The 25,728-nt window shown below is 36.3% G+C and overlaps 1 pseudogene; it reads right to left on the reverse strand.

The window, feature by feature from the left end:
• Nucleotides 1-25,728, reverse strand: part of LOC107748234 (ryanodine receptor 1-like) — a 91,552-nt pseudogene that overhangs the window by 11,392 nt on the left and 54,432 nt on the right.

Here is a 25,728-nt window from a genome sequence, read left to right on the forward strand (position 1 = left end):
GAGAGAGAGAGAGAGAGATGCAGAGCGTGTGCAGAGCAGGGGGACGCGAGGAACAGTATTAAGAACCGCCGCTTTAGAACATTGATTTTGAAACTTGTGAATCCATTAGAATCGTTAGAAGACAGAATCGCGTTTCATTTATGAATAAATTTTTACGTGCACCTCTAGTTTTCTCTTCCTCTTCTCTAAAGCAGCGCAGCATAGCCTTGCCCCCTTCATTGCATGTTCCTGGGGGCGGGGATTATCAGGGTTTGTGACGTCACAAACCTGGGAAGTAACTCGTTGTAGTCCCTACGAGACGTTTTTGTAGGCATAAAACTGCCATAATTTTAAAAGACGATATCTCTGTTTGCATTGAACTTTCAACTTAGCAACTTTGCAAATATTGTTTATGCTCAAACAGCAACATTACACACAAACTAACGTTAAAAAAGTGAAATCACAATCAACCACCCCTTTAAGAAATACAAAAATGCAGTACACAGGTACCAGATGTGTAACAAATATTAGAACAAAATCAAACACCACAACAGAGAGGTTAAGAGAAACAACACATGATTAAAGATTACTAGAGCGTCAACAGTCACGTCACACTGTGAACATGTTCCACATTCATGGATTAGTGGTGATACCGGACTAAACATTTATATAATAGAATATCAAGAGTGTGAAATACAATCCATTTGATAATCCACTATAATCCAGTTTGGAAATAGTTACTGGAATATTACACTATAAACAGTGATCAACCGATAAACACCACAATCAGAAAAATTATATTCTATTTACACCACAATTAAAATCTTAATTACAGTTTAGAAAAGCTTCCCATAAAATATATGAAACTCCAAAGAAATTTAACAACCAAGTTTCTTTTAAAGCAATAAGCCCCAAGAAGCCGTGGTTTACAGTGAATTTATAACAGCTTAGGGGCTTTGTTAGAACCCCCTAAAACCTCCTTAGCTGTTATAAATTCACTGTAAACCACTTAGAACCCCCCTAAAACCCCCTTAGCTGTTATAAATTCACTGTAAACCACGGCTTCACGGGGCTTATTGCTTTTATAAAACAGTTATTAAAATAAAACAGAGCAAATAAAGTGTAATGATATTAATAAAAACAGTATTCCTCAACCAAACAATGTAGTTCCTCAGAATCAGTTGTGGTTGCAACAAAGTGGTTGTCAAGCAACAGACAAACGTAAACAAAGGTGTATGTTTGTAGAGTAATGTACAACAGCTTTGAACGTGGCTCAGCCAATCAGAATCAAGGACCGGAACTATCCGTTTTATAAATGTATGTACATTTATAACACTATTCTTTGTATTATATCACCTTTGCATCAAATTATAAAAAAAACAGTTAACGCTAATGCGAGGGTGTTTCTAATGCAGCGTCTATGGGAGGGATGGTAAATTTGACAACGTTCTCTCTTCTGACTGCCGTTATCAGTCTCTCTCAATTTTTTTCCTTTTTTTGAAAGTCATGAAAACACTATTGTGGAGTTTTTCTTTTGCTATTTGAGCAAATGGGAATGCAAAAAATATATTTGTGGTACTCTCCCATTCACCACTCTTCAAGTTAACCCAACTATGACGACTTTCCTCTGCTGAGAAACCCGGAAATGTACAAAAGGTCCATACCTCCGATAAGGTTTCTTCTAAATTTTTAATTAATGATATGAAGAGGCAGAAATTGACTCCGGAGAAATAGTGATGGGGAGTCGACTCCAAAAGAGTCGATTCCTCAACTCTGAATAGACCTAGAGTCGGAGTCGTTAATTAAGTGTGTAGTAACGACTGCAATCTTGTATTATTTGATGTAAAGTAAATGGAGTCAAGGATGGAGTTGATTCCATCGACTCTTATGGAGGGAGTCACGAGTCGGAATCAACTCTGAAAAACCTGGAATCGAACACCCCTACTCAGGAAGTTAATAACCAACCACAGTCAACAACAAATTAGTAAACGGATCAGTAACTTATTTTGTTTTAAAGGATAAAATTAAATAATTTAATTATTATTTAATTAGACTATGCATAGTAACAACTAAACATTAGTGCCGAAAAAAATGCACCTTCCAAAACAGAGAAAATATTCTTCATTAGTCTACTCTGATCATACTTATATAAAATATATAAGTATGCACATGTATTACATGCATTTGACTTCTGTTCTAATGCACACATTTTATAATTTATGCAGCTCAAACACTATAAAAATTTAAATTTGGAACATCTGAGAAAAGCTTTCAACTGATTTAACATCCAATATACCTGATCTTAAAAATGCTTTCACAAACATTTTTTTGCAGCAATACTTACAAAATACAATGCTTTTTTTTTCTCTTATTTCCCCTGTGTAAAGTTGGTGAAATTATGTTTTGATTTTAGATTAGGAAAAACTCAATGACAAGTATTTTAATGTCAAAATAAAACAACATACAGATGTTACTGATTCAGTGTTGATGGAACCTATCCAGGAAAATTCCGTGGTTTTCTAGATGCAATCAAATCGATCAATATAATAAGATTTATCAGTCACATTAGGGGTGTGTGTGTGTGTGCTCAACATATGTGTTCCTACCTGTGCTAGCTTCATCATCATGTGTGCGAACACGTGCAAGAAGCCCACCACGGCATCCCACAACCTGCTGTGAGCCAGAGACGGCTGATTACCGGTACAAGGACCCTATGGTGGAGAAACAAAATACAGATAAACTATATTGAAGACAGAAATTTGCACGTCTGAAGGAGCTCGACTGCATATAGCGGTGACGCCAGTACCTGGATATACTCTGTAAGGCTGTTGAAAACCTGTTTAGCAACCGTCATTGCCTTAGAAAAGTTTCTCTTGCCTGGTTCATCAATGATATCCTTCCCAGAGTAATACCAGTAGAAGTCACTGATAGACTCCTGAGACAGGAATGAAGAGTAAGGACGAAAATAAGAGACCACCAAGCTTACTTAAGCCACATTTGAATGTCATTTCACTGACGTTTTTAGCCATCTGCCACTTGTTTTCTTGTTCTCAAACACAATGACATTAACACATTTGTAAGTGTCTGAATACTTTTGGCGCTAGTATACTGTATATAGGGATGTAGAGGAAGACAGTTGAGCTGAAGCTGTACCTGTAGTCTGAGCAGATAGTCAACAGTGCAGATGATGATGTTGATCGTAGTTGTGCTGCCTGTCTGTGTGCGCAGATAGTTCTGGAAATCTGGAGAAAGATGGTAACTCAAAACAGGCTGATTTTTTTGTTTTTATTAGTAATGCTATGCATTTACACTACCATTCAAAAGTTTGGGTTAGGTAAACATTTTTTTAAATGTTTTTAAAGTCTCTATGCTCACCAAGGCTGCACTAAAAATACAGCACAAAAATAGTAATATTGTGAAATATTATTACATTAATGATAAAAAAAAATTTCAGGATTTGTCAATGAACAGAAAGTTGAATTTGAACATTTATATTTGATCTGATAACACTTTACAATAAGGTTCATTAGTTAACAAATTTAGTTAACAAGAACTAAGAATGAACAATACTTCTACAGCATTTATTAATCTTAGTTAATGTTAATTCCAACATTAATGCATTATTAAAATCAAAAGTTGTGCTTGTTAACATTAGTTAATGCACAGTGAATTAACATGAACTAACAGTGAACAACTGTATTTTCATTAACTAACATTAACAAAGATGAATAAATACTGTAAGAAATGTATTGTTCATTGTTTGTTTATGTTAGTTAACTAACATTAACTAATAGAACCTTATTGTAAAGTGTTACCTTTTATTTTTAACATTCTTATATAGTGTATAGGTATAGACAAAGGGTCCATCGCAAAGAATCAAGCATCGCTAATCAAATGCTTTTTGCTCCAGCAAGGTTTGAACTGAGATCTTCATGTTTTTGGAACATATCTTTTTATGATTTCATGATTTTCTCTTCAAACACTACAGCGAGTGAACAGAAGTGGTGGAGGAAGCATTCAGAAGCATTAATCCAGATCTCAGGAAGCTCACCGTTGTTGTGGCCTTCACAGAGCAGCTGCAGGAAGCGGAAAAGGTCGCAAGTGAATTCATCATCCGCCATCACTTTCTCTTCTAAACAGGGACACACACATGCACACAGCATGAATGTGTGAGAAGAGCTCCTAAACAGTGCTTTACTGTGTGAGAGAGTGAACTACACTAGACCTCTAAATGTAAAATAAAGTGGTGAATTAAAATGTTTTTTTTTTGTTTTTTTTTACAATTAATTTCAAAGACTAAAATGGTTAATTTGTGATTTAAAATGTGCCAAATATCTCTAGACAGGAATATGACCAGGGCTGCGTTTCTCAAGTAGATCGGAGAACAACTTAGCTTACGATGCTTTTAAGAAACGCAGCCCTGGTCACAACAAATTTCTTCTCTTGCACATATATTTATATTCAATAGATAGTTAATCCAAAAATAAAACTCCTGTCATTGTTTACTGACCTTGTGTCATTTTAAACCCATATTCTATTTCCCATGCAATCTGAGTTCTGGCAGAAGGGAAGTTTTGAATTCTGTTCAAGAAATTATAATTCAAAACCATTCAAAAGTAGTTAGTAAGATTTTGTAATGTTTTATTTGATTTGATATGAACTGTAAAAATACAGTAAAAAAGTCATATTGTGAAATACAATTAAACATAGCTGTTTTTATTTTTAATATATTTTTTAAATATTATACATAATCAATGGTGAAAATGTTTGTGCTGGAAACAATGCATTTTTCAGGACTTTCATGAATAGAAAGTTTAAAAGAACAATATTTAAAACAGAAATTTTTTTTTGTTACTTTATAAATGTCTTTACTGTCACTTTTGATCAATTTAATGCATCCTTTTTGAATAATTTCTAAAAAGATAGTCGATGCATATATTTTTTTACTGACCCCAAACTTTTGAATTGTAGTTGACATTTATCCAAATTTTGTTTCATAGAAAAAATAACAGCATATGGGTTTGGAATGACACAAGGGCGAGTAAATAATGACATAAAGTTCATTTTTGGGTGAACTGTCCCTTCAGTATTCAGGGTGATTAAGGTGTGTGTGTTCTGTGAGTATAACCACTTCATAGCACTTCCAGCCCCTATTAGCATGTTAGTGAACCACAAAGACCTGCTGTGGCACATCCGTTTAGCTGCTCACTGCAGAGCAGACCAGCAAACATGTAAAGGGGAGGCAGAGACCTGTCGTCCACACTGAATCCACAGACTAAAGCCCTCCCCTCTCCCAGAATGGCAACACTAGTAGACACACACATACAGTCTGATAGATCACACATTGAAAATACGGCCACTTTGAAGGGACATTTATACACTAACTGAAAGAAAACATCACAGTGTACAGAAATATACAGGGAAATAACAGACATGGAACATGGATAAACACAACTGACACTGAAATGGCACACTACACAGTGAGATCTTCATGGAGAACACAAATGGAGAAGAGTTTTGGTCTTCTCAGACAAGACCTAAAAAAAAACAGCACACAGACACACAATCATGCAAAACAGATATACTGCACTTCTGGAGGTGTGGGAGAGAAGTGGAGGGGAGAGATGAGCCAGAGAAAGTTAGGGCATTGGTGGATTATGGGTAATGTACTATGAAGGATATGTGATGGAATAAGATGCTATTTGACAAGAGAAGGCTAATAAAAAGAACAAAAATTAACATTGTCAGGAGAAAAAATAGATATACTTCTAAAAAATTAAGCTATTTTCGGAATAAAATACAAAGAAAGATGTCAAGAAATGGTAACTAATACATATAATACACATCACACAGGTTTAGTGCCCAATATACAGTATATCAGTCTGAGAGTGAGTATCTGGAAATGAGGTTAGCTTAAAAAAAACACATTTAAACAATTAAAACATTTTATACCAGGTGTCACAAATCTTCAAATCACTCCCCAAAAATAAAAAAATAAATAGAAATTAGAAATTAGAATAAAAAAAATACAGACACTGGTTACATCTTTATGAGTGCACTGCTATGTTATTAAAACACAATATAAATAAATAACTTCTGCAAATGTATTGATAATTTCAGTATTATTTAATTAAATTATGATAAATAAAAACACTATTGTTTTGTCATAAAAATCATGCATTACATTTTGGCCATCTAGTTTTAGGATGCCATGGCTAGTAGGATATAAGTCAAGTCATATAACTATAAAGCATGAATGAATGTTAAATCTGCAAGTTGTTAATTTGAACTTTCAATCACTTCCATTTATTTGTAGGCCTGTTTAACTTTGAAATGCTCTCCATAAAGTTTTCAAAATTGGATGACTCCATTGGGGTTCAACATTTGCTAGGGTGTTCTGGGGCCAGATTCACGAAAATCTTCTTAAGATAAATACTAAGAAACTTGAAAAAATGTCCCAAAGTGCAATTCTTGAAAAAAATCTTAAAGGAACACGCCGCTATTTTTGAAAATAGGCTCATTTTCCAACTTCCATAGAGTTAAATGGCTGAATGGATTTGAAAACAGTAAAACTCAACTGTTTAACTCTAGGGGAGTTGGAAAATGAGCCTATTTTCAAAAATAGTGGCATGTTCCTTTAAGTTCCCAAATATTTTCTTAAAAACAACATTTTTTTTTCCAATAACAGATGGTGGTATGGTGGTATATCACTATCCTTCTAATGCACAACATGGGTCTAAAATGACCCGTATTCATTCCCCATGTTATTTCAATCATGGCTGAGTGTTTCTTTGCTGAATCTTTGAAAGGAATGTATTTTAACATTTACTATTCCAGGTATTCATAAAATATCTTGTTTTTGATTTCCACAAATCATTATGTTTATTTTTCCTTTCTTACTTTATAAACAAACACAGTTTTTGTATTTCTACATAAGTTTTACACACAAAAATGTGATATTTGCTAATTTTCAAGTAGGAACATATTTACTGCAGAAAACTATTTACCTGCCACACATTTCACAACTCAACACGACTGCTTTTGTATATTTGATGCATGCAAGTCTTATTTTTATTTATTTATCAGAAAATATTTGATATATTTTGAAAGATAACTGGACATAATATTAGAATGTTAGGCTAAGGTTACCTTGACCTTGAAATACTAGTGAGAAAGAGAAACATGTCCAATACTATTAGCTAGCTTGTTGTTGACATATGCTGCGTCCCAATTCGCCTACTTATACTATGCCCTAAAAGTATGTACTCTTTTTGTGAAGAATGAGAACATACTTTTGAGTATGTAGCAGAATAGTAGGCAAGACTTTGGGACATACTACTTCATCATAACTGTGTCTTTAACGGACACTCTGTTGCGTAGTTATGTTCATCCTTTCACCATTTAAACTGCACTGTCAATCATCTTGTCAAAGTTAACATTATCCATATTTAATTTAATTTAATATCCTACCGTATTGGAGAGAAATTAAGAGGCATGTTGATCTACCAGTCGCGGGTCTATCATGCTGAGAACTCTGCTCAAATGTTTGCATATTGATGCGTTTAAAAGTTGATGACCAAACGTATCATTATAAAGTTCACAGTGTTGCTGCAGATGAAATATAACGCGTATAACATTAAATAAATATTTTTTCAACAGGTTAGATATTGATTATTTACCTGTCCATCTGTCTCGCATATCCGCCATGTTTGTAGTTTTTTAACACTTTTCATGCATGTTTGTAGTTCTAATCGAATCCCTGTCGACCGTGCAATGTGTTGTGGGCAATATTAGCCATTAGAGTGTGCACGGATCTGCACTTCAAATTTCTACCTGAAGCAGTAAACCATCCGGGTACCTTTGGAATACTCATTTCAACATACTACGATTTGGGACATGCTAAATATATATACTATTTAGGATGCAATATTCTATTCTAGCTAACTAATGATAGCTAGCTCAACAAAATAAAAACTGAAATAGAACGTTATTATATACAAGTATATATCCTCACTGTCAGGCAGAAACTTTGTATCTCCATATTTCATAATTGTATTTCTTGTCATTGTAGCGAATCAGCTCATGGGAAAATATGAATAATTAATCATAACTAGTTATAATTAATTATAAATATTTAGATCCGCTGTAGATATTTACTTGAAATCAATGCTTTTGGTCACCCTTTCTGTCTGTCAGTGTTCCTGAAAAGTAACAGTTTTGGACATACGAGGTTTCTGTTTGTTGTGGATCTGAAAATATTCCTGTGCTTTTAAATTTCTTTATCCAGTGTTAGTATGGCTGGTCCCGGTCATTCTAGATTAAAGGCTGAAATGGTTGTAGAGATGCTGCATGAAGAAGACGAGAAAGAGATCAGGCAGTTCTTAGTCCTGAAATATCTAATGACGATGACCTAGACTATGTGCCACAGGGTCAATCGGGAGTTGTGGGTGTAAATCCAGCTCTTCTAGATGAAGAAGACTCAGTGGATGACATCAAAGTCTTGTCTGATGAGTCCTCTGAAGAGGAAACTCAAACCTAGTTCAATAGATTAAGTAAAAACGGTCCGCATTTACTTGTGTATCCGGAGAACACGGAGGTGGCCCATGGTGCTATGGTACAATGTGCTGGATGTTGCCACCCTCAGTGCCTATACCAGGGGCAGCCAACGCTGGTCCTGGAGAGCCACAGTCCTGCAGAGAGAGTTCAGCTCCAGCCCTAATCAAAGTCAAACAAACCTGAACAAACTAATCCAGGTCTAAGGGTTACTAGAAAGCTACAGGCAGGTGAGTTTTTATCAAGGTTGGAGTTAAACTCTGCAGAACCGTTGCTCTCCAGGACCAATGCTGACCAATGCTGAATGCTGGCCTACACCAACTTCACTGCACAACACCCTGATGACATGGGTGGTGTGGCCAATGCATGACGGCTATTCATCAACGAGCTTGTCAAACAGCTTCTCACGCCACATGAGAATTCTCTGTGGTCATTAAAAATCCCATGGCACTTCTCGTAAAGAGTAGGGGTGTAACCCCGGTGTCCTGGCCAAATTGCCACCACTGGCCATTGTCTATCATGGCCTCCTAATAATCCCCATCTACTTGATTGGCTCTATGACTCTCTCTCCTCTCCAATCTATAGCTGGTGTGTGGTGAGCGCACTGGCGCCGTTGTCCTGTGGCTGCCGTCGCATCATCCAGGTGGATGCTGCACACTGGTGGTGGTTGAGGAGAAGAGATCCCCCCCCCCACATGATTGTAAAACACTTTGTGTGTACAACAATACACAAAGCGCTATATAAATGCATCATTCATTCATTCATTCACATAGGAAAAGGCGCTTGGAGGGCACACCCCACCTTCAAAATCATATTACAAAGGCAATGGGAAGAACACTGGGATGGGAATGGGGAAAAACACAGCCACCACCTGGCCACAGGAGGACCAAACAAAGAGGAAGAGGTGCAGGATCTGCCCATCTGCCAAAGACAGAAAAGTCAGCAGCTGGTGTTCCCAGTGCACCAGGCCTGTGTGCAAGGAGCACAAACGTGTAGTTGTCATTTGTGAGGCATGTAAGCACTGAGATGGCAGTTTTGAGATGTTGCTGTACCCGTGTGATTTTATTTAGTCAGTTTTATATTCCGTCACATTCACTACAGTTGCACTACAGATACACTACAGTTCAATTTCAGTGTGATCGGTTATCAGTGATATAATTGTTTTGAGTGACAAAGTGGCAAATAAACATATTTCAAGCGTTAAATATGTTGATATAAATGCTAAAATATTTGCTAACTGCTAAATTGATTTGAAAAAAATGTTTTTACACTTTTTCACACTTGGATAGATGGGTCATTTTTGACCTGATGTAGTAACACTAAACCTGATGTAGTAACACAAAACCTAGGAAAAATTAAAATAATAATTTCTGGTCATTGAAAACAAGACATTTTAAATATCCATGGATCATGGAATTATTAGATATGGGAATATTGAATGCTGAAATAAATGTATTTCAAAAGATGAAAAAAAAAAAGTCCAGCTATGCATGAAATAACATAGGACATGAATACAGGTCATTTTACACCCATGTTGTGCATTAGAAAAGGTTTGCATAGCTTGTGCATCAAGCAACACTAAAAACATTTTTTTTTCTTTTTTCTTTTCTTTTTTTTAAGGAGAGCAAATCTGGGCAAACTTTGCAAGAATGAAAAGGAAGATGAGTTCTGCTGATGTTACAGATGACCACTAATGAAGGTTAAAAAAATGCTCTACAGACTAAAAACTAGATAATTTCTATACTATACTGTGCCATGTCAGATGCTTTTGTCCTTCTGAAGTAAACATGGCAGCTCATTATTTGAGGGAATGGTTCAAATAATGTTAGATGGCTCATTTCTGAGGATAAAGGACTTGGGGAGTTTCCTGTATCTGCAAATCATTTCATGATTTTGGTGACACTGGTCACCACAGTTCTCTGTGATCTCCTCAGAGAAAACTGACCAGAAAAGAAAGAACAAATGTCTTTATTTCCTCTCAATCAGTCAATGAATGTTGGAGTTACAGTAGATCTGTGACAGCACTCAAGGGCAAAGTGCAAAGAGCCTTTACAGCCATTGCACACAACAGGATAAACTGTAATAGAAAACTTCTCTGAAAACAGAATCCAATAAGAGTATCATGAGAATTGTATAACATTGTTTCATAATGTGGAATCTAGAAAATCGTAAAGGAGTTGGCTGCCCCAAAACCTTTGCAATGACCGAAGAGTTCTCTTTTAAGTTCCCTTGAGCGCGAAATGAAATGCAGGTAAACTACACGCTAATGAGAGGAGATCTTCACAATGTAAAAGCTGAAAAAAGGAGGAAGACAGGAGGAGATGGGACAGAAGGAAAGAGGGAGTGATGATAAATATATAGAGACAAGATTATTTACCACGTTCTAGCTTGATGTCTGAAAAACAAGAATGGGGAAAGAAGGAGAGGAGAGGCATATATGGGGAGGTTAGGGATGGAGTGATGGTGGTAGGGAGAAAGAGAGAGGCAGTGAGTTGGACCCTGTAGGATTATAGGCTTCCGGCAGGGGAAATATAACAGACTAACACAAACAGATACACTATGATGGTTCTGTAAGAAACACAAACAGAGTCTAAGTCTTACACATACAGAGTGGAAATGTCTCCTGTGGACCCAAAAATTAGTAATACATTCATGATAAAGTACAAAACTGCAAAAAATAATTTCCTTAACCAATATTTTTTTATAGTTTTGCGATAAAAATATCTAAACAAGCAAAACTGAAATATTAACACTTGTTTTCAAGAAATATATATTGAATTAAGTTTTAATTGTTCTTATGCCAATGGCAAATTCTTTTTTAAGCATGTGCCTCATTTAATTTTGTTAGATTTATGCATAAAACAAGTAAAAAATGCCTATGGGCTAAGAAAAATAAACTTCAAAATACAAACCCGATTCCAAAAAAGTTGGGACACTGTACAAATTGTGAATAAAAACAGAATGCAATGATGTGGAAGTTTCAAATTTCAATATTTTATTCAGAATACAACATAGATGACATATCAAATGTTTAAACTGAGAAAATGTATCATTTTAAGGGAAAAATAAGTTGATTTTAAATTTCATGGCATCAACACATCTCAAAAAAGTTGGGACAAGGCCATGTTTACCACTGTGTGGCATCCCCTCTTCTTTTTATAACAGTCTGCAAACGTCTGGGGACTGAGGAGACAAGTTGCTCAAGTTTAGGAATAGGAATGTTGTCCCATTCTTGTCTAATACAGGCTTCTAGTTGCTCAACTGTCTTAGGTCTTCTTTGTCGCATCTTCCTCTTTATGATGCGCCAAATGTTTTCTATGGGTGAAAGATCTGGACTGCAGGCTGGCCATTTCAGTACCCGGATCCTTCTTCTACGCAGCCATGATGTTGTAATTGATGCAGTATGTGGTCTGGCATTGTCATGCTGGAAAATGCAAGGTCTTCCCTGAAAGAGACGACGTCTGGATGGGAGCATATGTTGTTCTAGAACTTGGATATACCTTTCAGCATTGATGGTGCCTTTCCAGATGTGTAAGCTGCCCATGCCACACGCACTCATGCAACCCCATACCATCAGAGATGCAGGCTTCTGAACTGAGCGCTGATAACAACTTGGGTTGTCCTTGTCCTCTTTAGTCCGGATGACATGGCGTCCCAGTTTTCCAAAAAGAACTTCAAATTTTGATTCGTCTGACCACAGAACAGTTTTCCACTTTGCCACAGTCCATTTTAAATGAGCCTTGGCCCAGAGAAAACGCCTGCGCTTCTGGATCATGTTTAGATATGGCTTCTTTTTTGACCTATAGAGTTTTAGCCGGCAACGGCGAATGGCACGGTGGATTGTGTTCACCGACAATGTTTTCTGGAAGTATTCCTGAGCCCATGTTGTGATTTCCATTACAGTAGCATTCCTGTATGTGATGCAGTGCCGTCTAAGGGCCCGAAGATCACGGGCATCCAGTATGGTTTTCCGGCCTTGACCCTTACGCACAGAGATTGTTCCAGATTCTCTGAATCTTTGGATGATATTATGCACTGTAGATGATGATAACTTCAAACTCTTTGCAATTTTTCTCTGAGAAACTCCTTTCTGATATTGCTCCACTATTTTTCGCCGCAGCATTGGGGGAATTGGTGATCCTCTGCCCATCTTGACTTCTGAGAGACACTGCCACTCTGAGAGGCTCTTTTTATACCCAATCATGTTGCCAATTGACCTAATAAGTTGCAAATTGGTCCTCCAGCTGTTCCTTATATGTACATTTAACTTTTCCGGCCTCTTATTGCTACCTGTCCCAACTTTTTTGGAATGTGTAGCTCTCATGAAATCCAAAATGAGCCAATATTTGGCATGACATTTCAAAATGTCTCACTTTCAACATTTGATATGTTATCTATATTCTATTGTGAATAAAATATAAGTTTATGAGATTTGTAAATTATTCCATTCCTTTTTTACTCACAATTTGTACAGTGTCCCAACTTTTTTGGAATTGGGTTTGTATATATTTTCTGAAAACAAGTCTAATTATCCTATACAATTTGTCTTTTGAGTTAAGATATTTTTTTTTTACTAAAAATAAGTATTGATACTGATTATACTGATTAAGAATTATTTAGTTTTTTGCAGTATGGGCATATGATAAACCAACAATCTATGCAATAATTGTGAAAATATGTTATTGTATTTATGAAAATAAGAACATTTAATTTAACCTATGCAATTTATTATAAGGCTTGTCTACACCAGCTTTCATACGATAACACACCAAAGAAAAAAAAAGACCTATAGTCATACTAGGATGAATCAGCATGGAGGAGTTTATACACCTGTTCTCATTTAAATCTTGTTGTGAATGTTTTGAATTTTCCATGCTGAAAAATCAGAAATGGTGTGAATAGGTCTTAAACTCAATGATAATTTTCATTTCTAAAAAATGCGAGAGATCGTAGGATGCAAAAACTACGGGATGTTCTGGGGTGTCAGTGGTGTTAGACTCACTTGAGCCCTCCTCTGACACCATCCCAAGACCCTCGGCCTTATTCTGTCTCTCAAATGCATTCAGGTCCAGAACACTGTCAACAAACAAACCACCATATTAATATTATACATCTACAGTCTGCCAAATACCCATAGACAACGCTGTAGAAGACACTTGCAAATATTGGTAAAGTTCAACATAATTATCAAAGAAATAACATATATATTTTCAAAGTTAACAATAAAGTAAAAGAAAGTGATGGCCATGTACCTGCAGGTTTGCATGAGAGCCTGTAGGCTGAGGAAGAAGCCCACATCTTTCTTGTCTTTCAGGTGGTCCAACATCCTCTGTCACAAGACATCAAGACAGTTTTGTCAATATTGCATCGAGTTAATCTGTTCCTGCGATCATTTCTGAAAACAACCAGGTCTTAAGCTTAGCATGGCAACTTCATTAATGAAATTACACAGGTACATTATTTGTAGAGAGAGTGCAATCAGCTGACCTGCTGAACATCACTGTTGCCACCACTGAGGATGGAGATGCCAAGTTTGAGAGTAGAGGACACCATGGCTCCCGTCTCACCTAAAACATGTTACAAGAGACAGAATTTTATTTGACCAAAGCTTGGGGCCAATAAGTTCCCTTTCGTGGAACTTCGTTAGTTTTTGAAAAAAAGTCCCTTATGCTTACAAAGGCTGCATTTATTTGATCAAAACTACAGTAAAACCACTAATATTGTTAAATATTATTACAATTTAAAATAACAGTTTGATTTGAATGTATTTTAAAATGTAATTTATTCCAGTAAAGGTAAAAGCTGAATCCATAACTCCAGTCTTCAGTGTCACGTGATCCTTCAGAAACCATTCTAATGTGCTGATTTGATGCATAAGAAATATTTCTTATTACTATTATTGTTGAAAACAGCTGTGCTGCTTAATATTTTTGTGGAAACTGTGAAGATTTTTTTCAGGATTCTTTGACGAATAGAAATGTCAAAAGAACAGCATTTATTTGAAATAGAATAGTTACTAAAAATAGTTAAAATAGTTAAAACTAAAAATAGTTACTTTCTGTTATAATCCAAATGCACGTGTTCGTGAGTGATTGTGTGTGCACCTTTGCAAGCACTGATCATCTGCAGAACCATTTCAGCCGCTCCGTGGTCATGCAGACGGGACTGCTGGTAAAGAAGCCTCTGCTTTTCCATTTCCTTCTCCTGTTAGACGGAAACAAACAGTCCAGTCAGAATGATGCCCAGATTTAAATAGCCCTGCCCCACGACCATCCAACACACACGCACACACTCGCTCATACACCAAACACAACTGTCCTGATCATGACATTTTTTGCATTTTTCTATACATATAGTGTATGTATATATATATATATATATATATATATATATAGTGTGTATATATATATATTATACAAACTAGATCTTATATATGACAAGAAGGATGATTAAATTTGATCTAGTAAAGTTTAAAAAAAGCTATTTTTGAGTATCTATTTTTGTTTTCTCCCTGAATACCTGAGAAAATGTCTTGTATTAAAGTTATTCATGAAAAAGAGGTGAACTGACTGTTTTTATACCAGTTTTTACTTCTTAATTGCCGCTTATGTTTGTTTTTCTTCATTCATCTACATACACACATCTTACACACTCTTTCTCATCCAAAACACAAGTGTTATTAGTCATGTGTCAGTTATTGGAGCTGTTCACGTTTGCTGACTGGCACAAACGATAGACTACAGCAAGCAGACCTGCTCTCCCTGAACAGTGAGGCACATCTGTATGATATCTCTTCCCTCTGTTTTAACTGCATTATACAGCTGGGTGCTGTACTTCTTACAAACCCTCACACCTCGACTGCTCTATCAGCTCATAGCAGTTTATTACATAAGTATTACATAATACATTACAGAGTATTATATAAACAGGTATTTTCCATTTATAATTAAAAGTAAATAGAAAACTAATATTTAAAATTAAAATGAATATTCCTGCAAAACTGTAACAGATGAAACTTTGTACAATTATCAAACATACACTACCATTCAAACTTTGGGTTTTAGAATTGTTAAAGGAAGTCCCATATTATCACCAAGGCTGCATTTATTAAAATACAGTAAAAACCTAATATTGTCACACCCCTGTGGACTGTCGATTGTGGTTTCTCCCTCTGTGTCCTTATTTGGTTGTTCCTGTCCTCATTATCCGTTAATCACCTTATTGTGCTCACCTGTCTGCCCCTCGTTATCTGCCCTATATTAGTTCCTGCCTCTTGAAGTCTAGTTGGTCGGTTATTGTAAATGCCAATGTCAATGTTCATGTTCATGTTCCTGTCTATGTTGATGTCTACCCTGTCTGGATTTCCTGTTGTTTCTTGATTAAATATCCGTTTATTCGTCGTCCTGCCTGATCTCTCAACACCCTGACCGTGACAAATATTGTCTAATATTATTACAATTTAAATGGACTGTTTTCTCTTTGAATAGATGTAATTTAAAAATGTAATTCAATATTGAGTGTCACATGATCCTTCAGAAATTATTACAATTGCTTAGTTGCCATTATCAATGTAGAAAAGAGTTGTGCTGTTAAATATTTTTGTGGAAACTGTAAAGCAAAATTGAAATATTTTTTAAAAAATTATAAAAGCACATAAAAAGTATGCACTGAAAAGTGTTATTATTGAATGTCTTCTATAAAACAAATTATAAAATTACATACATTAATATATATGTATATGCATATGTGAGTTATATGCAAAAGGTAGATTTTACCAACAAGGCCATGTTGAAACAATGAGAGCGGTTTAGTAACAACTCACAAACTGTGCAAATGCTCTGAGCGTTAATGTTCATCGTCTAATGGACTGCATTAAGAAACGCTTGATAATTCTCAAGGTAAAATATACAAAGGCAAATGCGATCCTACTGTAATTCAAAGACGACAATTACTGGGAGCAATCTCTTTCCAAAACTCAATATCATCCGATCACAGTGTTAAAAGAGAACGCGAGCAAACTCGTGTGTGTACATGGATGTGTGGATTAGTAAGCAGACTTGCGGTGGAGAAGGCCCCGTTGGGGGGATGGTAACTTGGCTTTGGCAGAGGGGAATCACTCTCTGTGAGCTCCTTCCACAGCGCCTGAAGACCTGGCACACCGCTTCACAACAACAACAGTGATGTAACCTAGTAACAAGCCCTTGGCTTTTCTACTCCTAACCGAAACTCTGGCCATGTCTTCTACATCAACAACATTATTACGGCGTGTAGAAAGGCTTGTGTTGTCTTAGCGATCATGAAAGGGAAAACAGGGAGGGGTGGGAAACATGCTCACCTGCCCCAGAGTAAAAAGGAGATTCCTAATTTTTTCCAACGCCCTAGGCACTGATCTCGATTTATTTTTGAAAACAAGAATAACTAAAATAGCAACGGCTCATTGTTTCGCCTGAATGTCGAAGTGCTGTAATTGTTCGCTGCGGCCAGCCCGAAGACTCATCTTCATTAAATGGAAAAGTAGGTAACAGCAACAGCTTTTAAATGTCAGTCTTCCCTCTCCATTAAAGGCTTAATGGTTGCATTGAAACCACCCCCAGGGTGAGAGCATTAATAACCCAGTCGTTACTCGCATTTTTAGGATGTGTCAATTATCACTCCGCTGCGCACACTGCCAGCCGAGCGCATTGTTCAGCTTATTACAGCCTGCAGCAGATCAGGGCTTGTCACAGTGAGACCGCCGCTCATCCTGGCCTGTCGGATGCCAGTGCTGATCTCAGGCCTGCCAGAGAGGCTCCTTTTAAGGCAGTGCACTGCACACAGACTGGGAGATCTGAGGCGTCGGAGGAGCCCTGTTCCAGTAACGAGGTCTGGCAGATACACATTGGCCGGGGTGCTGTGTCCTCCGAGCGCCAGTCTCATTGCTTTACATGAGGGCAGATTCCCACCTCCCCGGCTCAGCCGTCTACAAGGGACGCATGCATGTACTCCATAATTAATCTGCCAGTCACAGCAAAGTGCCACTCTGGCTGGAGAGAAATGGAGAGCTGCACGCATACGAGCAGCTGATAATCATAAATGTAGCACCGTGTTAATGGTAGGTTAACGTGAAAGCCGCAGGATTTTAAAAAGCACAAAGGGCCAGGAATGCAGCTAAGACAAATGGACACTGAATTCCCGCCCAATGCGCTCATACAGAGAGAATGCATCAACCAAAAAAATTAAAATAAAAGTGTCATGTACTAAATTTGAAAAACACTGACAAATCAAATCCGTCAGTCATTTTTACAAAAAAGCGAATCCGTTTTAAATGACATATAAGACAATGTAGCATCATCTGGCTTCTCTTGCAAACACTGTGAGAAAACTGCACTTTTTAATGCCAAACACACTACTTTGCATACAAAGTAATGCCACAGTATATCATAGATTTTACTAACAGTGACAGAATAATGTAAGGTAACACATTAGTTTTCATGACATAATGAATACACAGAGAATCGCACTTGCCAGTAGCCATGATGTGAATCTTAGTGGAATTCGTGGTTTAAATAACAAACAAACAAACAAACAAAAAAACAACTACAATAACGATCTGTCACACCCCTGTGGACTGTCGATTGTGGTTTCTCCCTCTGTGTCCTTATTTGGTTGTTCCTGTTCTCGTTTGTAGTTAATCACCTATTGTGCTCACCTGTCTGCCCCTCGTTATCTGCCCTATATTAGTTCCTGCCTCTTGTAGTCTAGTTGGTCGGTTATTGTAAATGCCAATGTCAATGTCCATGTTCCTGTCTATGTTGATGTCTACCCTGTCTGGATTTCCTGTTGTTTCTTGATTAAATATCCGTTTATTCGTCGTCCTGCCTGATCTCTCAACACCCTGACCGTGACAAATATTGTCTAATATTATTACAATTTAAATGGACTGTTTTCTCTTTGAATAGATGTAATTTAAAAATGTAATTCAATATTGAGTGTCACATGATCCTTCAGAAATTATTACAATTGCTTAGTTGCCATTATCAATGTAGAAAAGAGTTGTGCTGTTAAATATTTTTGTGGAAACTGTGATTTTTTTTTTTTTTTTAGGATTCTATGATTCCTAAAGTTCAGAAGAACAGCATTTAATTGAAATACAAATCTTCTTAACACTGTAAATGTCTTTACAGGTCGATCAATTTAATGTGTATAAAATAGCTTAATAAAAGTATTATTTATTTAGTGCTGGGCAACGATTAATCGCGATTAATCGCATCCAAAATAAACGTTTTTGTTTACATAATATATGTGTGTACTGTGTATATTTATTATATACATGCATGTGTATACATAAATATACACAGTACACACACATATACTATGTAAACAAAAACATTTATTTTGGATGCGATTATTCGGACTCCAAACTTTTGAACGGTAGTGTATAAAATATTTATTTTTATTTTAAAAATGCCTTAGTGAAAACCAAAACTAAAAGCATTTGAGTACTAGGGATGCAGCAATTAACCGGTATCGCGATTAACCGCGCTTTTAAAATGTCACGGTTAATTAATCGTAAAGGTTCCGCTAAACCGAGTGTTTCTGTTACACGGAACAGAACTGTTGCAGCTTGCGCAAAACGACCAGAAAATTCTGTCAGCCTTCATAAAACCTTCACCACCCACACACACACATTCTATAATACTCATATTACAATTATGCAGTGTTCATGCCAAGTCGTAATTATCATGATTAATAGATGACAACCTAGACATTTATCCTACTTAGAATTATGTGTTTCTGTTACAACACTATTAAGGCCAAAATGAATCTCTGTAATTTGATTAACCAATGGATATTATGTCTTCTTACATGTTTATTTTCAAATTATTCTTGCATTATTTAGATTTTAACAATAGTCAATTATAGTAATTATTAAACATAAATATTATAAAAACTACATTTTATGGTTGAAGCCATTTTATGCCTGAGCATTTCAAACGCATTCGGAATGGAAAGCGTAACTATTTTTTGAGGTGGCGATTTTATATGAATTCATACGATGTGGATCGTACGAAAACATAAGATTTTTAGAAAAAAAAAAAAAGCAAGCATGAGGGTCCACTCCTAACCCCACCCTAAACATAACCCCCAGTGAAGCGCAAGCAGATCGTACGAAAACTTATTCATACTAATTAGCCATACTAATTCATACTAATTAGCCACCAATTCAACATAATGTAAAATAGTTTGTGACATCGTGAGGGTATGTAACATGTAAGTTAAAGAACCATACCACAATGTCTTGTTTAAGAAAACTTTATTTATTGTTTTTTGTTCACTTGTTGCAGTCACATGGAAGGTACGAGATTGGCAGAGAGGTACGTGGCTGCACATCGGGAACCACCTAGGACTAATAAGGGTACTGTGGGTAAGGGTAAAATGGAGGAGTCCAGTGAGAGCATGGCAGGTCCGCACTACATAGTTACAACCTGCTATGAGACTGTGTTGCCGTTACCACATGACGTTGGTGGTAGAAGGTGTTGGAAGTTACACCACTTTAAAAATTAAAACATGCAAACTTACGGGCAGTGTTGGGAAGGTTACTTTGGAAATGTAATAGGTTACAGATTACAAGTTACCCTACTTAAAATGTAATAAGTAGTGTAACTTTTCAATTACTTTATTAAATGTAACTGATTACATTTGATTCCTTTTTGATTACTTTTCTAAATTTCTAATGTTTTCAACTGTTAATCATTTTCAAACATTTACACCATGCAGGGTTAACCTTACAGTAGTGCTCAACACTGTCAGACTTTCAAAATCCTTCATCACTTGTATCAAATAAGCATGTTCTAAACTCCTGAAACATTGGTGTTTCATATTTTAGAGCAGTCACTGCAATTTATGAAAGAAATCAATTAAATCTGTATGTGGGGGTGTGTGTGAAAAAAAGCAGATGTAACCCCCTTTGTAATCCTTAACATTTTCATAAGTAACTGTAATTTAATTACACATTTTTTCTCAGTAACTGTAACTGATTACAATTAATTTTATTTTGTAATTAAATTACGTAATTCCGTTACATGTAACTAGTTACTCCCCAACACTGCTTACGGGTGATATTAGCATGTCGCTAAGCTAACAACACAATATTGTAATCTGCATAATATGCATACCACATTCAAATACTATAATAGTCTGAAATAGTTTATAAGATGGAGATATTTTATTGATTTTTCTAGTAGTGTATAAAACACAAGTATATTTAACATTTCTCTCAAATTCTTTTTTACTGAAACTGGGAATTCTGGGACTGCCTTTTCCATAAATCTTATCTTTATTTTGCAATGAGGAAGTAAACTATTTTCTGTGTAAGACTTCCATTTCAGCTAAAAATAACTGGAAGCATCTGACACTGGAAGCCTTGCACATTCAAGTTACAAATGTCCACACCTGCTTTTACATTTAAAAAAGGTGGATAATTATGCTGCCTATTCTTTGGAACAGACTATGTATCAAGAACATACCTTAATGATTCCTTAAAATGCTGCAGAGGTTGCCAGCTCTAAAGGTTATGGAATGAAGCAATTGAAGCTCCCTAAACCTGAATCTTTGTGGCCAGGTGAGAAGGTGAAGACATATTTTCTGAATTTAAATCATATCAGGAAGGACAAAAATTCAAAGTCCTTCGGGTTAATAGGTCAGTAAAGCTGTAAGATACAAAAGATGCAGACAGAATGGAAAACTACAGGCGACTGCCTACAAACTCAGAGAAGAAGGGGTTCTGGAGAGGTGGGACTGGTAATGTATTAGGAGACCAGTTAAGGCGTTTGTTGAGTGTGTGTATGAGTGCGTACTTAAATCTCACATACAAACACACACTCCATAAATCATCAAAAGTGCTAATAGTACAATACTCTAAATACCCTGAGAGAACAACAATGCAGTTTTGAGGGCTGTGTCAGCCTGTTTTGCAAATATTTTGCATTATTGGTCTGCCAGCTGGGGGGAAAGTGCTAGAAAAACTATTCACACCTCTACTAGCTTCCTTTTTATTACTGCCGGTCTACAAATGAAGCCAAATTGATCAAAACTGTGATGTGTTCAGCATGTCTTGCTCTGTTTTTTGTTTTTTTCATCTGTTTTGTGTGCAGCCATCTCTCTGCACTCGCTCAAGTCATGCAATAAACACAAAGATAAGCTGTTAAAGAGACAAAGACTCAGAATCCAGCAGAGGAGTGCACAGATCAGTCCACAACAGATATAAAGAGAAAAGAGAAGGAGAGACAGAGAAAGAGAAGAGCTGAAAGGATGAGAGACATCGAGTGTGCGGGGTGCAGTGGTTCTGGACGTGCGTGGCAGGAGCTGTAGCTGTAGCTGTTGGCTCCGCTGACTCCCATGGCCCCAGCCCCAGGCCCCCCCATACCATCTCTGTCTGTCGCACCTCAAAGGATGGCTCCTCGCCCCCCTCCTCTCCCCCTTCGTCCTCCTCACCAATGTGGCAGCTCTGAACAGAGAGATATGTAAGGTTAGCAGCTCTCATTACATCTATAAACGAAAAGTTTTCAAAGTTTCAAATTCAGAAGTTTATGACTTACTTTTGCCATAATATCAGCGTATGACATATACAGATGATCCACTTCAAGTTTACTGCGGTGGGGGATGAAACAAATATCAGACAAATGTCAGAAATATGATGAGTTTGACTGCACTGACACTATCGGATGAGATCAAAACATTGATTTTTTTTTTAAATGAATTGAGCTGGATAATGATGTCAAAATGAATGAACCTTGCAACATTGACTGTCATCAAACTGAACTGAATCAACATTGAAATTACTTGAGCTGAACAATAATACTATTCCCTTGATGCTTTATAGATGAAATGAATTTAATATTTGATGAACTTAACAGTACTGAACTAGTTTCAGCTCTTACTTTAACATTGACCTAATTTTGATCTGAATTCTTTCATAATTGACGAACTTTGCAACACTGTTATTAAACTTAACTGAATCAACTTTGAACTAATTTGATCTGAATATTTGCAACAGTCTTCGGTACAGCTGCTTTACAGCTGAAATTAAAGTAATTTCATAACTGATCAATTTTGAAACACTGTTAGTTTCTTGTTTATTTCTGTGAAGCTGCTTTGAAACAATTAATATTATACATAGTGCTGTCAAACGATTAATCGTGATTAATCGCATCCAAAATAAAAGTTTTTGTTTGCATAATACATGTGGGTTTTCTGAGTATATTTATTATGTATATATAAAATACACACACGTAAAGTATATATTTTAAAAATATTTACATATATTTACATGTCTATATTTATATTGATATTATTTATATTATAAATAAATATATATAATATATAAACATAACCTATTTTTCTGAAATATATACATGAATGTGTGTGTATATATATATACATAATAAATATACACAGCACACATACATACATCATGTAAACAAAAACTTTTATTTTGGATGCGATTAATCGCAATTAATCGTTTGACAGCACTAATAAAGTGCTATATAAATAATTGAGATTTTACTTAAGAAGGAAAACTGTGTCAAGACATCACGCTCACCAAACCAGAGCGATTTGCTTACATTTTCTCAGTGAGAGCGGTGCGGCTAAAGTGAAGGATGAGCTGATGAAGGGGGTCTAGTTTCGATTCGGTTTCTTCCTCTTCTTCTTCTTCCTGCTCCATCGCTTTCTGCAAAAAAACAACACTATGAACAAACTGCCCTCAACGGAGCGTAAACAGATATGAAGACTTACGGATAAGTCATCTATCATCTTATCTTCAAACGAGTCACCCTCATTTTCAATCCAATTGCGCTTGTAACCATCAAGGAACATATTAGATGCCCGGTGCCTGAAATAAAAGGAAAAATAAGTCTGTGCATACCACTTTACTCCTGGACACCATTAAAGGAAGGTTATGCGTGTCTTACTTGGGGATGTTGTACAGCGGTGTCATTCTGAAGCAGGCCACCACCGCCCTACGACGCTGTTTGGACAGAAGCTTGTGCCAAACCATCTTCTTGGACTTGAATGGATGCTCAGTCTAAAGGAAGACAAAGGAAGGAAGAAGGAATGGCTCATCACAGAGGAAAAAGAGTGTGTAACTTCATGTGTGTAACTTCGTGTGTAACTTTAATTCCAAAGCAAACAGGCCTCACCAGCTCAATGTGGAAGAGAACAGCCGAAACTTCCTGAACTCTCGTCACAACCTTCTCCGGTGCATCTGCGTCTTCAGCTTTACCTGAGGTCTCTTTATACAGAGCCATCTGCCAGCGCATAGACGGGTCCTCAACCTACAGACAGACAGAGATGTGTACACGCAGACACTTATTGTGATGGACAGACCTTAAAGTTGTCTTCCATCACTGTTTTTACTGTGTTCTTATTGTTTCTGGTTTTTTGTTATAATATTTATGGGGGGCAATTCTAGTTTCAGACTGTTTTATTAATAATCTTTATTTTAAGCTCTTAAACATATTTATTTGCATGTTAATCACACTTATATGTGACCCTGGACCACAAAACCAGTCATAAGTCGCACAGGTATATTTGTAGCAATAGCCAACAATACACTTGTATGGGTCAAAATTATAAATTTTCTTTTATGCCAAAAATCATTAGGATATTTAGTAAAGATCATGTTCCATGAAGATATTTTGTAAATTTCTTACCATAAATATATAAAAAATGTATTATCATTAGTAATATGTGTTGCTAAGGACTTTTAGACAACTTTAAAGGCGATTTTCTCAATATTTAGAATTTTTTTTTTTTGCACCCTCAGATTCCAGATTTTCAAATAGTTGTATCTCAGCCAAATATCGCTCCTAACAAGCCAAACATCAGTGGAAAGCTTATTTATTCAATATGACTGTTTACTATATTTTTGTCAGGTAAATGCAACATTGTTGTGCATAAGAGACAAACATTTAAAAAATCCCAAACCGCAAACTTTTGAATGGTAGTGCAGATTTTCAAATAGTTGTATCTCGGCTAAATATTGTCCTATCCTAACCATACAGCTTTCAGATGATGTATAAATCTCGATTTAAAAAAAGTTACCCTTATGACTGGTTTTGTGGTCCAGGGTCACATATTATACTTTAGATGTTTTCTTAACTTGGCTGTGTCTATACTTACCTTTCCCTGTAGATGCAGGTTATTCTGCAGAAACTCCCTCACTTCTTCATCTGTGTCTTTCTGTAACATTCAAATGACCAACGAGTCAACAAAATTGATACTACTCAGCGCACACTATCTTTCAAAGGTTTGGGGTAAGTAAGATTGTTTTTTTTAAAAAATACTTTTTTTATTTTTATTATTATTATTTAGCAAAGATGCATTAAATTGATCAAAAGTGACAGTAAAGACATTTATAATGAAACAAAAATGTATATTTCAAATAAATGCTGTTCTTTTTAACTTTTTATTCATCAAAGGATGTTCAAAAAAGTCATGGTTTCCACAAAAAAATATTAAGCAGCACAAGTGTTTTCAACATTGATAATAAATGTTGGTAACACTTTATTTTAGGGTCTCTTAACTAATTGCTTATTACATTTACATTTAGTCATTTAGCAGAAGCTTTTATCCAAAGCGACTTACAAACGAGGACAATGGAAGCAATCAAAATCAACAAAAGAGCAATGATATGCAAGTGCTATAACAAGTCTCAGTTAGCTTAATGCAGTACAGAAAGTTTTTTTTTTAAATCATATAATAAATAAAAAGAAAACAAATAGATAGAATGCAAAAAGATTAGAGAAGTGTCAGGGTTATGGACCTGTCTGTGTGTGTTTTTGCTCCCTGTGGACCCAGTTTCTGTCTCCCGTTGATTGTGTTAATTTAATTCCAGGTGTGTCTAGTTCTTCCCCCAATTATCCTGTTTAAAAGCCCTAGTCCTTTCAGTCAGTGTTTGTCGGTTCTGAACGTCAATCTATGTGTTCCTGTGTCTCCTACGTACCCCTTGTGTTTGGATTATTAAAAGACTGTGGTTTGAAGCTATCTCCGTGTCTCCTCGTTCCGTGCGCCAAGTGAAGTGTGACAGAAGAACCGACCTAAACAGTTACCTCCGTTTGTACCCTCCGTTTTGTTTCTGTTTTTCTACCAGTGTTTTTCTTTCCGTTGTGTCCCCATGGATCCCTTCACTCGCCCCGAATTCCTCCTCCTCCTGCT

The sequence above is a fragment of the Sinocyclocheilus rhinocerous genome, unplaced genomic scaffold, assembly GCF_001515625.1.
Source record: "Sinocyclocheilus rhinocerous isolate Xijiao unplaced genomic scaffold, SAMN03320098_v1.1 scaffold199, whole genome shotgun sequence".
Lineage (NCBI taxonomy): Eukaryota > Metazoa > Chordata > Actinopteri > Cypriniformes > Cyprinidae > Sinocyclocheilus > Sinocyclocheilus rhinocerous.